We start from the raw sequence: 14,748 nt of genomic DNA, 5'->3' as shown, positions 1-14,748 counted from the left end.
AAAGTAAGGCCAATGTCAAAGTGTGAACCAAAGCACCCAGGAGAAATGAACTATGTGTCCACACCTCTTTGATCATAGGTATCACTCAGCTCCAATCCTTTCATTAATAGAATATTCAGGTGGCCATCCTAGCTCAGAACTAGAGAGGAAATTCAGAGATAAATTGATTGACTTTTATCTCCTCCTTCTTGTCCTACCTTGTTCTTTGTCCCCTTCCCATGCTGCTATTGGCCTGCCTCCCTCTTCTCCCTCCTTAACCATGCCAGCTTTGTCTCGCTCACTTGAAAAGCACAGCTCCAGGTCTTAATAGAAGAAAACCATCAAGCCTCTATTGCTTGCTGGATTGATGGACATTGTTATTAACCTGAGTTATTCACAGCTGCATTCGCCTTTCTCTTCTGCAGCAGAAAACTTTTCCTAGCCCCTCAGAGCCAGTAGCTGTCATGAAAAAAAAAACGAATAACCCAGCAACTGAAAGGAGACATCAAATTTTGATTTGAGAAAGTCCTGACACAGCACACACTGTATATCCTCTGTACCCCAAACCAAGCCAATATGCATTTTTCACATGATTGGAGCCTCAACATTCTACATGTTGGGAAGCTGAAAATTAGAATAATTGTCACTGAAAGGGCTAATATCTTTGTACACGGCATGCATAGAGCTAGACATTTAAATGTTCAGATTAAGACACAAAACCACCAGATTTTCAAAAGAGTTCAGCACATTGGGAAAATCTAGCCATAAGTGTCACTTGAGTTCTTTAAATCATGATTTTAGGATTTCCATAACTGAGCCATGGGTCTATTACAGGAGTGAATGGGTGAGGTTCTGTGGCCTGCAATGTGCAGGAGGTCAGACTAAATAATCATGATGGTCCCTCCTGGCCTTCAAGTCTATGAATCACAGTAGAAGCTGCGGGGTGATGAGTAGTTTTGTAAAATCTCACCCTTATTTAGATGTATAAATGAGAACTGAGCTATTCTAAAAATCTGGCCCCAGTTGTGTGAGTGACACAATTGGAAACTTAGCCCAATTTAGGCTAACTTGATCCCACTTCCCAGTGCAGAATGCCCATGTGTGGGTAAATGTGCTCTGGAAGGGAGATCTAGCTAGCCTTAACTATATAAATTTAAACCTGATCATTTAAATGTCTAATGCTTTCCCCTAAAGTAGCTTTTTTAAAAAACAAGCATCACATCTTTATAGCTGAATTTGTTCTTTTTCTACCTTGATTTTTATAACATGTGGACTGTTTGGAACTCAGATTTGGTGTAATTAATCTATCATCACATGGGCAGAGGGTAAGAGTATATTGTTAAAAGTACTAACTGCCACTAAGACAATAAAAGAGATAATTGAAGTGTAACTTCATTAGTATTTGAATTTACTTTGCCTCTCTGCTTTTCTCTAATAGCTTGATCCAAAACCTGTTCCCACTGAAACAGGGCTCAAGCCCTGAATGCTATGATATTGAGAAGTACAAGGAAATAATTATTACAAAATCAACTAGAGGTCTGCCCCTGCTCTTGTTAGTTAATACAAAGCTCTACATGCATGCAGAATTTCACTCCAATAAGACTTTACTATTGCCCTTCTGTGGGCAGAGAGGATGAAAACTCAGTGAATCTCTGTTAGGGGAGACTATGGAAGTGGGGAATGGTATCTCTCTAGAATCCTCTTCCCCACTCCTAAACCTGATATAGACTCTTTGTGGGGCTCTGGATCACAGTCTGAAGATGGTGTGAGCCTGGAATGAGGGAACATCATCAGCCTACCAACTGGAGGTTTCCCTGCCAAATTAATGCTGCCTAGGATAGCTTTCACTTAAGCACTTGCCTTCTCTGTGCCACGGGATGCCCTTAGGAGTGTTTTGGGAGCACTGGATGATGGGAGAGTCCCTAGCAGCCCAGATCTCTTTGAGCCATATTGCCAGAGCATTGGGAGAGAGGCACGGAGCCAGCACGAAGGCAAAGGGTTCATCTGGATGGCTTGAGCCTTTATGGATTCCCCAAGGACAATGTGAATCCCAAATGAATCTACTAGTTTTGCATGACAACCCCCTAGACACAGGTGGCTGATGCTAAGGAAACTCCATGAAGAGAAACTCAGAGCTTTCTGTCTCATAGTTAATTCCTATGTAGGAGAGATTTGTCCTGGAATATTTTGCTTGTTCAATTAAAAAATATCAGAAGGAATTTTCCTGTCATTTTCTTATGCTAATGGATATTGCTGTTTCTGTGGCCACTCTCCTAACAACTACACCTTCCCAAAGTCTGGGAAATTATAGCCGTATTGTTGATAGCACTCACCTGGAATGGATTTATTCAGTTAGCAGTTGAGATGCAAGGACAGTTAGATCTTCTTTTTCTTGGTCAGGAATAAAAACATGGATTTTTTCCCCTTTGGTTTAATATTAGCAAAGTAAACTGCTTTCCCAATTTCTCTGCTCAGCTTCAGCTATATTATATTTAAACCAAAGGGTATAGGGAGAAGAACTCTGTGGAGATTTTGCAGTGCCATAAATCATGAGAATAAAAGTGGTATGTCTGAATGAAATCCAAGTGAGCAACAATTTTCTGGTAATGTGTAAAGTGATTATCTGCTAGCTCAGAGTTTAGATTTTGTTCCTGCTTCTGGGCATTCATCTGGGCAGGCAATATGTTCAAATTAGCATCTGTTTAGAAGTGTTGGCTTTTCCCCTGATGAAATAGCTCTATTCTCCCATCAGACAAGTTCAGTGAAACCCACTTATTGGGGTTATTTAACTAGGGCTAGATGAGTCATTAGGCTCAGCCCAAAAGCAAGGAGGAGTGCTGGAATTGATCACATACTTTCCAGTTGAACCATTTGCCACTGGAAAATGCTGATTCACCAAAATCATAACATTTTTGTGGATAGGATTGATGTTTGTCAATTTTTATGGGAAATTATCAAATGTTTAATCACTTTATTTTAACATTATTATAATACAAATATTGCAACAATAATGTCTAAACAAACAGTTTGGACCTCATCAAAACAAAATATTTTTGGAATATTTTTGTGGTGCAAAAAATTCTGACATTTAGAATTTCATCCCAAATTGGGATGACACCAAATTTCAAAATATTGTAATTTCCCAAGGGATGAAAATTCCAAACTTCAACCTGGTCTAGGTCCTGTGTAGCCACAGCAAAGCAGCTCTGGGAAGGAATTATGTCTGAGTAACAATTTCTCCCATGACCTGTCTTGCCCTATGCAGGGGGGAGGGAGATATGTTACTTAACCCCTCTCTGGGGTGCTCCCCTTCCACTCAGCTGGCTACTCTAGGCAATAAGCCGGGGTGGAGCCAAGGCTCTCCCATTCCCCACTGCTCTGTATCTCCATCTCTCTCACTTGCTTAGCAGGGAAGCACCTTCCTCATCTCCCCGCCCATTGCTGGAGCTGCAGTCTGGGCAGCTTGCTTCCAATTACTCCCCCTGCATGGTCAAGCACATGGGCTGGGACAACCTGGCCTATAAGAATTTGAACTTAATCATGCAGAAAATATAGTGTTATAACACTTCAGCCCAGTTTATTACATCTCTTTTCACACGAATCCCCCTCAGACCAAAGCTCTGTGCTGGTCTCATGAGAACTTGTGCCCGGCCTGCAACTCCTACTGTAATGTCGACACCAGAGCTAGCATGACAGTCAGCTGACACAGCCTCATCTCACTCCTCCGTGTTTGTGGGCACCTCCTTTATAAAGCTAACACCTGTACTAATATCCTTGGAATGGACTCTGCTTGAGCAAACAGTGGAATTTCAACCCAGACCCTGTAGCACTAAAACTCAGCCTCTACTGCATAGGCTAAAGGAGTAGTTCCCTTAGCTATAGTTGTAGTAGGCATTTACCCTGATGAGGATCAGTCCCCCTGAGGTGGCAAAGACCCACACTGTGCTAGTGTGGTTTACATCACAGTTGCATTTTAACACCCATTTTGCACAAGGACAAATCACTACATAAGATACAAGGCAATGGAGAACCAGGAAAAGTGGAAAAACACTGTCGGGCTAGTACAGTAAAGACCTACCAAACAACTCCTCCTATATGACAGAGCAGATGACCCCAGGTTTTGTCCCCTTTGGAAAAGGCTGCTTGTAGAGGAAGATGAATGCCAGCTGGAATCTATTCCCACAGCTGTTCCCTGATTTTCCTGCCACTGATATGCTGCAAAAGAATCAATCGATGTCTCCATCACTTAGAAGCCTCTTAATGAGAATATTTCCTAACAGGAATCATGAAACTGCAAATAGGATAGGAACATAGGATCTGACCCATGGTCTCTCTCTCTTCGATTGTCCTGTCTCCTAGGGTAGTGAGTACTAGATGCTTCAGAGGAGGCTTTGGAGGCAGTTCTGGGAAAGCATCCTCATACCCACTAACAGAGGATGGTTTCAGTTGGGAGTTGAGAGAGACAAGCTCAATATGTAGAGACTTTGGAACTCCTGGAATAGAAAAGAGGATCTTGAAGATTTTCTATCTGCTTTCTTCTCTAGCTAGGGTGCTTTATTTTATGTATTTATTTGGTAAGCTATTGCCTTTTAAAATTACTGGTTTACATTTCTTACTGGATTTTTTTAACTTCATTCATGAATTACCCTTTATTTGATGGAACTGAATATGTCTGAGCCCACACAAAATAAAATCTACATATATTATAAAAGGAGAAAATGTGCTTAAATGAGGGAGATTTTTTTTTTAAATGTGTACCATGGACATTTTCAAGTCCTAGTAAAGTTACAGTACAGTAACTCCTCGTTTAACGTTGTAGTTATGTTCCTGAAAAATGTGACTTTAAGCGAAACGATGTTAAGCGAATCCAATTTCCCCATAAGAGTTAATGTAAATTGGGGGGGGGGGTAGGTTCCAGGGAAATGTTTTTCACCGGACAAAAGACTATATTTATGTGTGTGTGTATACACAGTATAAGTTTTAAACAAACAATTTAATACTATACACAGCAGTGATGATTATGATGCTTGGTTGAGGTGGTAGAGTCAGAGGGTGGAAGAGGATGGGATATTCCCCAGGGAATGCCTTACTGCTAAATGATGAACTAGCACTCGGCTGAACCCTCAAGGATTAACACGTTGTTGATGTAGCCTCGCACTCTACAAGGCAGCATAAATGGAAGGAGGGGAGACAGCATGGCAGACAGAAACAGAGACACACACCCTGTGTGTGAGAGAGAGAGACGCGCATTGCCCCTTTAAGTACGCTGACACCACTCTAAGTACTTTGCCTTTTTAAGTAGATCAGCAAGTTGAGACAGCAGCTGCCGGTCTACCCTAATTCCAAGCACCCACCAACTAGCTCCAATGGGCTGCTCTTCCTGCAAGCAGTGGACAAAGCAGGCTGCTGCCAAACAACATTATAAGGGAGCATTGTGTAACTTTAAACGAGCATGTTCCCTAATTGATCAGCAACGTAACAACAAAATAACGTTAACCGAGACGACATTAAGTGAGGAGTTACTGTATTTTAAACATAAGAAGGGCCATCTAGCCCAGTATCCTGTCTTCCAGCAGTGGCTGGTGCCAGATGCTTCAGCAGGAATGAACAGAACATGGCAATTATCAAGTGATCCAGTCCCAGCTTCTGGCAGTCAGAGGCTTAGAGACACCCAGAGCATGGGGCTGAATCCCTGACCATCTTGGCTAATGGCCATTCATGGACCTATCCTCCATGAACTTATCGAATTCTTTTTTGAGCCCAGTTATAGTTTTGGCCTTCACAGCATGTCCTGGCAACAAGTTCTACAAGTTGACATGCTATTTACTATAATAGCAGTATTCATGATTCCAAGACTAGGGGAAATCATAAATACTACAGTAAAGCGTAATACCACATTGTACATGGCCATTACTACATGTTGCCCACGGTGTTCATTTTAAAAGAAGTGTGACAGGGTCAGGCCAGATGGCTATAGGCGAGTAATAGAAGGCAGATATATTAGCCCCAGGCTAAGTAGGTCCCTTTTCCCTGGGTAAGGTAACGGGAAGGTTCCAGAACAATCAGGAACCTTCTGGAGACAATTAAGACAGGCTGATTGGAACACCTGCAGCCAATCAAGAAGCTGCTAGAATCAATTAAGGCAGGCTAATCAGGACACCTGGGTTTAAAAAGGAGCTCACTTCAGTTTGTGGTGCGTGTGAGGAGCTGGGAGCAAGAGGCACTAGGAGCTGAGAGTGAGAACGCATACTGTTGGAGGACTGAGGTGTACAAGCATTATCAGACACCAGGAGGAAGGTCCTATGGTGAGGATAAAGAAGGTGTTGGGAGGAGGCCATGGGGAAGTAGCCCAAGGAGTTGTAGCTGTCGCACAGCTGTTCCAGGAGGCACTCTAGACAGCTGCATTCCACAGGGCCCTGGGCTGGAACCCGGAGTAGAGGGCGGGCCCGGGTTCCCCCCAAATCCTCCCAACTCCTGATCTGACACAGGAGGAGTCGACCTGGACTGTGGGTTCAGAAAAACGGCGAAGCTGAGTGCTGCCATGAAGCTCCAAGGCGAGCAAATCCGCCAATAAGCGCAAAACCCACCAAGGTAGAGCAGGAACTTTGTCACAGAAGAAAGATATAGTTATGGCAGGAGTCACCAAATAATGTTGTTACACTCAGTCTTAAAAGTCCTTCTCTTTAGTGTGTGAGCATTATATGGTCTTTGAGGAGATGCTATATATAGTGGTGTTAGTTTTTGTGGTGCAGATTCTTTAAGGTGAGTTGCCCTCTGACTTAGTCAATTCTTGAGGCATAGTTGCTTCCTGAGAACTGTGCATTGGTGTTTGGGCTTTGATTCCTGAAAGAAGAGATTGCCTGTCTCGTGTTTGTCACCCCCTCTGTTCAAGAACTGGTGTATCTAATGTAATAGCCGTAAGAAAATACTGGGATTTCACTCCCAATACAAAACTAACCTTCACAAGGTCCCAGAATCTGTTGCCGTTCAGAAGAGGGCCAAAAATATGAGTATCAGCAGAGTGGAAAAGTAGTGAATGGGCTGGAGACAGAAGAATGGACTTGAATGGGCCTGCAAATTGAGCTTTCCCCCTAAGGAGTGGTTTTTAGAAATCAGGATTGAAGCATTTTCCCAGGGCAGTGAGAGATGCTTGTTGTAACTCTTTGAAGTCCTTTGTGTCTACCAGTCTACAAGCTGGAAACTTGGAAGCACTAAATGCAATTAACATTTAGAGGAAACCAGTGAGTTACTAATATGATAAAAGATCCAGGAGAAAACAAAGCTGTGAAGAAATATTAGTAACTGGAAATCCAAGGGCCTTTAGGAGTGGCTACACCCTGCCAAATAGGCACCTTTTACTGTGTAAATATGGCATGTCTTTAATCAGCAGATCTGCTTGCTCCCTATGTATGTTTGCAGCAACATCTGCCGCTAATGTCCAACACGTATTTACTTCTTTTTACGCAGCACTGCAGAGCCAACAAAACCATGGGCGAGAGAGTGGGATGCTATTCATGTACACGTTTCCAAATCCAAGGCAATAGTTTTGTACAGAGATGGGTAGATAATCCTTCTCTCTCTGACTTTCCTGTGAACCTCAAACCATGCCAAGTCGGGTTTGGTCAGCAAAAGTATTGCACAATACTGATAGATTTCACTAAGATATTAAGTACTGTATGGGATTTTCAAATCTCCATACGAGATTTGGACACCCAGTTTCAATTAATTTTAACTGGAATTGGGCATCTAGTTCCCAGGACCGGCTCTAAGCACCAGCAAAGCAAGCACATGCTTGGGGTGGCACATTTCCAGGGGTGGCGTTCCGGCCATCCTTTTTTCCCCCCCGGCCCTGCTCAGTCAACCAATGAGCCCCTGCGTGGGGCGGGGCGGTGGGCTTAGCGCGGGGGTCCTGGCCCGGGGGCAGTCCCTGCTCTGGCCCCCCGCCCCGGGGGAGCGGGTCGATGCGGCTCCTCCCCCCTGTCCGCCCCTGCCGCACGTATCACAAGCGACGGAGGAGCCAGAGCTGAGTGGAGTGGAGCCTGGGATCGTGGCAGGACCCGCGGCCAGTAAGGGACCCACTGCCCCGGGCGGCTCGGCGCTGGGCAGGCACCCATGGTCCGCCCCCCTCCCTGCGGCTGACCTGCCCTCCAGCCACTCTGTTGGTTACTGTCCCCTCTGCAGGGGTGGGGCCAGGTCTGAGATCGGGCTGAGAGCCCACGGGCGGGATGTACAGCCCCGAGGATTTTTCCCTGGGGTGGCAAAAAACCTAGAGCCAGCCCTGATCGTTCCTGTTAATTTTTAATAGGAATTGAGCATCCCTTAGGCAGCTTTGAAAGTTGCAGCCTCAGTATGTTCCAAAACAAGTTTCTTTGTTCCTATTGACTGCGTGTGTTCCCTGACAGATCACTAAAAATGCAGAGCTCACAACACAGAAATACAATGAGTAGCCCCATGTAAAGTTTCTGCATTCAAAGAATGTACACTTAGAACAAAATGGATGCTGCCAAGATATCACAAGAAACATTCCTATGCACATTTGAAAAACAACTCCTTGAACTCCCAGTGCTGTTTCCTTTAGACTTTAGAGGAATGAAATTACAGATAAAGACAACATGTTTTAGAGCTATTTGCTCCTTTCTTCTCTCAGTGAAGTAAGGGTGGAAAAGGCTTCTTACATATTTTCTTTCAGGTTTAATATCTCTCTTCCTTATAAGGCCTGACATTTGATAGCAGCCTTCAACTACCTGAAGGGGGGGTCCAAAGAGGATGGAGCTCGGTTGTTCTCAGTGGTGGCAGATGACAAAACAAGAAGCAATGGTCTCAAGCTGCAGTGGGGGAGGTCTAGGTTGGATATTAGGAAACACTATTTCACTAGGAGGGTGGTGAAGCACTGGAATGGGTTACCTAGGGAAGTGGTGGAATCTCCATCCTTAGAGGTTTTTAAGGCCAGGCTTGACAAAGCCCTGGCTGGGATGATTCAGTTGGTGTTGGTCCTGCTTTGAGCAGGGGATTGGACTAGATGACCTCCTGAGGTCTCTTCCAATCCTAATATTCTATGATTCTATGACTTGAAATGCCTCTTTCAGTCTTGGGCCTAGCTGCTGAATCCTATTGGCACACCGATATGAACACTAAATAGGCCAAATGCACCTTAACAAGTGATAGAGGACGGGAAGGAGGGAAGCTTGTGTAATAGTTTTAATTTTAAAAACGACACTAGGAATTATGGAGATGCCCCCTGCTCCTTTGATTGTTTCCTGACACTACCCTTGCTTGGCTTCCTCTGGGTCTTCCATCAAGATAAGAACCATAGACCTGCAGAAATGATAAGAGGAAAAGGCCTATTAGGTCATCCACTCTATCCAAAGGAGGTTTATTCTCTACTGTATGGATTTTAGTGGGACTTTTCTCCATTCTGTTTTAAAAATGTACCAAGGAGAGTTCTCCCTCCACTTTCCCTGGGAGATAATTGCACAGGCTAATATGCTGTGGGAGTATTTTGTGCCATTAAAGTTTGCTTCTGCGGTAGGAACTGTACTGAACTGACCCAGTGGGAATACCAAGAAGGGTTGTGCTTCAGAAAAGAACAGTCTAGAATACAGAGTCTTGGTTTCTTGGTCATCATGGTATCACTGATCAGGAATACTGGCAGCTCCCTTTGCTCTTCTTCCATCTTGTTCACTGTTCTGAGGAGCTTCTGTCTTGACCTGTTCTCATTCTATTCCTCATCTGCTGGCTCCTCCGGGGAAGAATACTTACTGCTGGTGACTGCCAAGGGTTGGAAAGGTCACTGACCTTCCCCTACACTCCTTGTTCTACTGTGCCTACTTGCCACATCTAACTTTCTTGCTTCTCTACAATTATACTATCTACCGTTTTAACTTGTGATATGTCTGAGTCCTTCCTCTGTGTTCCAATTGATTTTGCTTGCTTGCTTTCTCCCACCCATTTCATAAGCAACTAAAGGCCTTGTATATTTCCCCCCAGAAAGGCCATCAGCTTGACACAAATCCATACAAAAATTTTCATTAAGACCGGCATTGAAGTTGCCCAGTGAAGCACTCTGATGTTGGGAACCACCAAAGTTAATGGTTAATGTGCAGCCTTAACTCTGCCTAGTTGTGGGCATGCACTGCCATTATCACAGTTGCATATGACCCTTCAATCTTTGGTATTAGATGTTCCTGGAGATTTTATCAGTATTATACTGCTGCCCTCTGGACTTCATTCAGAACAGCTAACATTTCACACCTTCCACATCAAAGGACTCTGGTTTCCTTGGTATCCATTTCATATCATATTCTGTTCACTTGTTGGGACTTGTCAGTGTTGGCCTCTTCCTCTCAGAACTTCTTCAGGAATTCTTACAGTATGTGGTTTGCTGTTCATATTTCACACTGAGTCGCAGCTTATGCCAGCCTCAGGTCCACCCCTTCACTTCTCAGTTCTGGCTTGCCGTTCCCTGCTACACACCAAGCCCTCACACAGAGATCCTGAGCATGTACAGAACCACCACTCTAAAGCTAGTGTTTATTTTCAGTCAGTCACCCAAATCCCCACTTTGTTCTTCCATCTGTCATCCCATTGAAATTGCTCCCTCTGCAACACTGCTCTTGCCTTCACTAGTCTTTGTTTTCAGCTGTTCACTGAATCATAGAAGTGCAACTCTTTGAATAAAGCTGATCGAAGAAGTGAGGTGGGAATTTGTAACAATGCAGACAGAGGACCTTTGAGCCTGTATAGTGATTGGGTCCTTCACTGTACTGAACGCCAACTCTAACATATGAATAGAACAGGTAGGTATCAAGAACAGCAAAATATGCTTTTATTTAGGTGAGTTGATATGGTCTGTGAGAGGTATATATCTTCCATTTCACCTTGGGCACCAGAAACCCTAAGGACAGCACTGACTGCTACAGGGAAAGCTATGGCACTGTATAAAGAGATACTGTATTTCAACACCTACTGTGTTTCTTTCATGCTTCTCTAATATTACACTGTCATACTTGTCACAAAAGAGGGTTTGTCTGCTTCTGAAATTGCTCTAAATTTTAACTTACCTTTTTCCTATTTGGTTTAATCATCAGGGTCTATTTTTTTCTATAATTCACTCTTGTATCTCCCAGTTAACATTAAAAAATATTGTACCTATTTATCAGAGAGAGTAGATAGATCTCATAAAATGTTTGGGGGGTTGGTTGATATTGAAATGTTAAGATAATACCAAAAATATTACACTTTTTTTTAATTTGATTTAACTTTAAAATACAGGAAAGAGGCAGTGACAAGGAACTGGATGTTCTTGAAGTGACTGTCCATATGTACAAAAAGAACAGGAGTACTTGTTGCACCTTAGAGACTAACAAATGTATTTGAACACAAGCTTTCGTGGGCTACAGCCCACTTCATCGGATGCATAGAATGGAACATATAGTAAGAAGATATTTATACATACAGAGAACATGAAAAGGTTTTTAAGTACCCGTACCAACTGTAAGAAGATGGATGCCAACTGTGTCCAGATATCTATTCAAGTGACACCATCATAGGACCTAATCACATAAGCCACGCCATCAGGGGCTCGTTCACCTGCACATCTACCCATGTGATATATGCCATCATGTGCCAGCAATGCCCCTCTGCCATGTACATTGGCCAAATCAGACAGTCTCTACTCAAAAGAATAAATGGACACAAATCTGACATCAGGAATCATAACATTGAAAAACCAATAGGAGAACACTTCAACCTCTCTAATCACTCAGTGGCAGACTTAAAGGTGGCAATTTTGCAACAGAAAAGTCTGTTCAAAAACAGACTTCAACGAGAAGCTGCTGAACTTGAATTAATATGCAAACTAGATACCATTAACTTAGGTTTGAACAGAGACTGGGAATGGCTCGGTCATTACACTATTTGAATCTATTTCCCCATGTTAAGTATCCTCACACCTTCATGTCAACGGTCCGAAATGGGCCATCTTGATTATCACTTCAAAAGTTTTTTTTCCCCTGCTGATAATAGCTCCTCTTAATTAATTAGCCTCTTACAGTTGGTACGGGTACTTAAAAACCTTTTCATGTTCTCTGTATGTATAAATATCTTCTTACTATATGTTCCATTCTATGCACCCGATGAAGTGGGCTGTAGCCCATGAAAGTTTATGCTGAAATAAATTTATTAGTCTCTAAGATGCCACAAGTACTCCTGGTCTTTTTGCTGGTACAGACTAACACGGCTGCTACTCTGAAACCTGTCCATATGTACTCCACTCTTGGTGCGCATGCAATATCCTTTAGCCAGCAGTGCCCAGTAGGCTGCACCTGTCCCCTGTTTGCCTTCATGCCTGCCCATGCCAAGGGCATAAAGGGCAGAATGAGGCCAACCATCCCTCAACTCCTTCTTATCACCCACACCTGTGAGATGGAACTGTGAGCAGTATCTTTATCTCTTGTGCTTGGCTAGCTTTGTTTGTATATAGCTTATCTTAGCGTACATAGTAGTTGATTAGTGGAAAGTACTTCCTTGATAGCGTTTTTTTGTAGGTTTCTATCTGGGTATTTCCCTTTTTATACCCCTACAGCCATAATGACTAAGCACACATGCCCTGGCTTTAACTATTAGCCCTCCTGTGAGGTGGCCATGTCCCTCACTGATGGGCATGACAGATATTTATTTTGTCTGGGTGAGAGGCATATCACTGAAGTGTTCTCCTTCAGGTCATTTTCAAAACAAATGCAGAAGTGAGGGAAGCTTGCCTGGAACTCTTTCTTTTAGATAAATGCATGAGACCTGCCTTGGATCTGGACAAACAAGTCCTTCCTGGAGCAGTGCAAAGAACCATAATTACTATAAAGTAAACAACTGTTTTATCTGCATGCCTGTTTCTCAAATATATGGTAGTTTATTTTGTCTATATTCACCCTCTTCTCTTGACTAACATCAGAGTGACTCCCATTGAAATGTTCCATTTGACACTCATATCTTTTATTGCTTTCCTATTACAAGTGACTGGAATGAGATCAGAGATGCTTTCCTTTGCTGCTGTTTCTGGTATATCTTTCCTGTTGACAGGATAATTTATTGCCGTCTCTGAATTCAGTGAAATCCCTTTGGACTTTGCATATCAAGTCTGAAGATACAGAGTAGTCTACCAGCATAGTATGCATCCGATGAAGTGAGCTGTAGCTCATGAAAGCTTATGCTCAAATAAATTTGTTAGTCCCTAAAGTGCCACAAGTCCTCCTTTTCTTTTTGCGAATACAGACTAACACGGCTGCTACTCTGAAACCTACCAGCATAGTGTAAAATGATCGAATATTTAGTTTGACAACTTTATGATATCACCAGATTAAATTCTATGGCCTGTGTTATGTAGGAACTCAGATTAGATTATCATAACAGTCCGTTCTGGCCTTTAAGATCTATAAAATGTATTGTTGTTATGGTATTAATTATGAATTTTATAGATCTTGGGCAACTCCGGAATATGTGCCTGTGTGTCCTATTCTCCTTCAGCAGACTATTCTCTCTCAATCTTATTCTCTTAATTTAATAAATTATACTGGTATCCAGTGTAACTGTTTAGAATAAACCATAACAATTGAAGGTAAAATAGCTATGTAACTTGCTAATGTAGCCATGTAGCTTGCTCTGTATCTGTAGGTACACTCCTCATCTGAACCACTGAATTGCAGGATTTTTCTCCATATAGGATGGCCGTTAGCATTGACATTAATGGGTGCAGAGTTAAGCCAATGCTAAGCACTATTGAAAATGTCATTTATACTGTGTTCTTTAACAGAATGGGCACTTTCATTCTGTACTCTAAGAGAAAATTATAGATCATTGAAGGGTGGTGAGATACAGGAGATGACTCAACTGTTCCAATAGTTTGTTTTTATCTACTTTTGATCATATGGCCTCATTCCCCAATTTTTTTTCACATGCCTTGATATTAATGCTTAAGTAGAGTCAGCAGGTTCTAACTAAAAGATGTTAGAGGGTTGCTAGCCAATATTGCCAGTGGATTATTAATATATTATATGGGTTTGAAGACCATCAATCACTCAATACTGATTAGATTCTTGTGTGTTTTCTCTACAATTTATTGTTCTAACAGTCCTGATTAGTGCAGTTGTTACTGTGTATCAGCAATAACTGTTGTCCAGGTATATGTAATTTGTAATTCAGAGTTACTTATGGTTAACCATCCATAATTTCTTAATATCCAGAAAGATTTGTTATACCTATATGATGTAAAGAAGTGACAACAACACTGCTACTCACAAAATGTAGCTATCAAAACCATTTTAAATTATACCTCCTTCCTGGGCAGTCGATAATCTTCATGCTTCCATAAGATCTTCTATTACTCTATTTCTCCATACGCATTTGTGTATGTTTATGATGACTTCATCATCAGATTAATAGGGCAAAATAACCTTTCTGATCTCACAGACTCACACCTGATTTAGGCACACTGCTGGCCTGGTGCTTACTGTATTGTCTCTAACACCAACACTACTATCACTGGGAAACTCTTGTTCTCAGTCTTTCTCTTGCTGTGGAGTATTAGCATATGCTGCTGAATTGGACATTAACTACTTTTTGGAAGGACCATGTGATTCCTTCAGTGCACAGTTTGTGAAACCTGTTGGGAACCAAAAAGGAATAGGTTGGCTAAATAGGCGATAGACTGAGTTATGTAATTACTTTGCTGTTTTCGTGAACAAAAGCGATTTTTTAATTAAAATTTACATTTCATAA

At 42.3% G+C, this 14,748-nt stretch overlaps 1 long non-coding RNA gene across 1 annotated transcript; it reads right to left on the bottom strand.

Annotated features, from left to right (window-relative positions):
• Positions 1-459: 459 nt before the first annotated feature.
• On the bottom strand, positions 460-11,628 carry LOC122461858. The gene is made up of 3 exons (XR_006284073.1): positions 11,468-11,628; positions 9,242-9,251; positions 460-471 (listed from the first exon to the last, which is right to left on the bottom strand). It is a non-coding gene; the product is annotated as an uncharacterized LOC122461858 (long non-coding RNA).
• Between the last annotated feature and the right edge of the window lie 3,120 nt (positions 11,629-14,748).

This window comes from Chelonia mydas, chromosome 9 (genome assembly GCF_015237465.2).
Source record: "Chelonia mydas isolate rCheMyd1 chromosome 9, rCheMyd1.pri.v2, whole genome shotgun sequence".
NCBI classification, from domain to species: domain Eukaryota; kingdom Metazoa; phylum Chordata; order Testudines; family Cheloniidae; genus Chelonia; species Chelonia mydas.
This window is presented reverse-complemented; position numbering and strand designations above follow the sequence as displayed.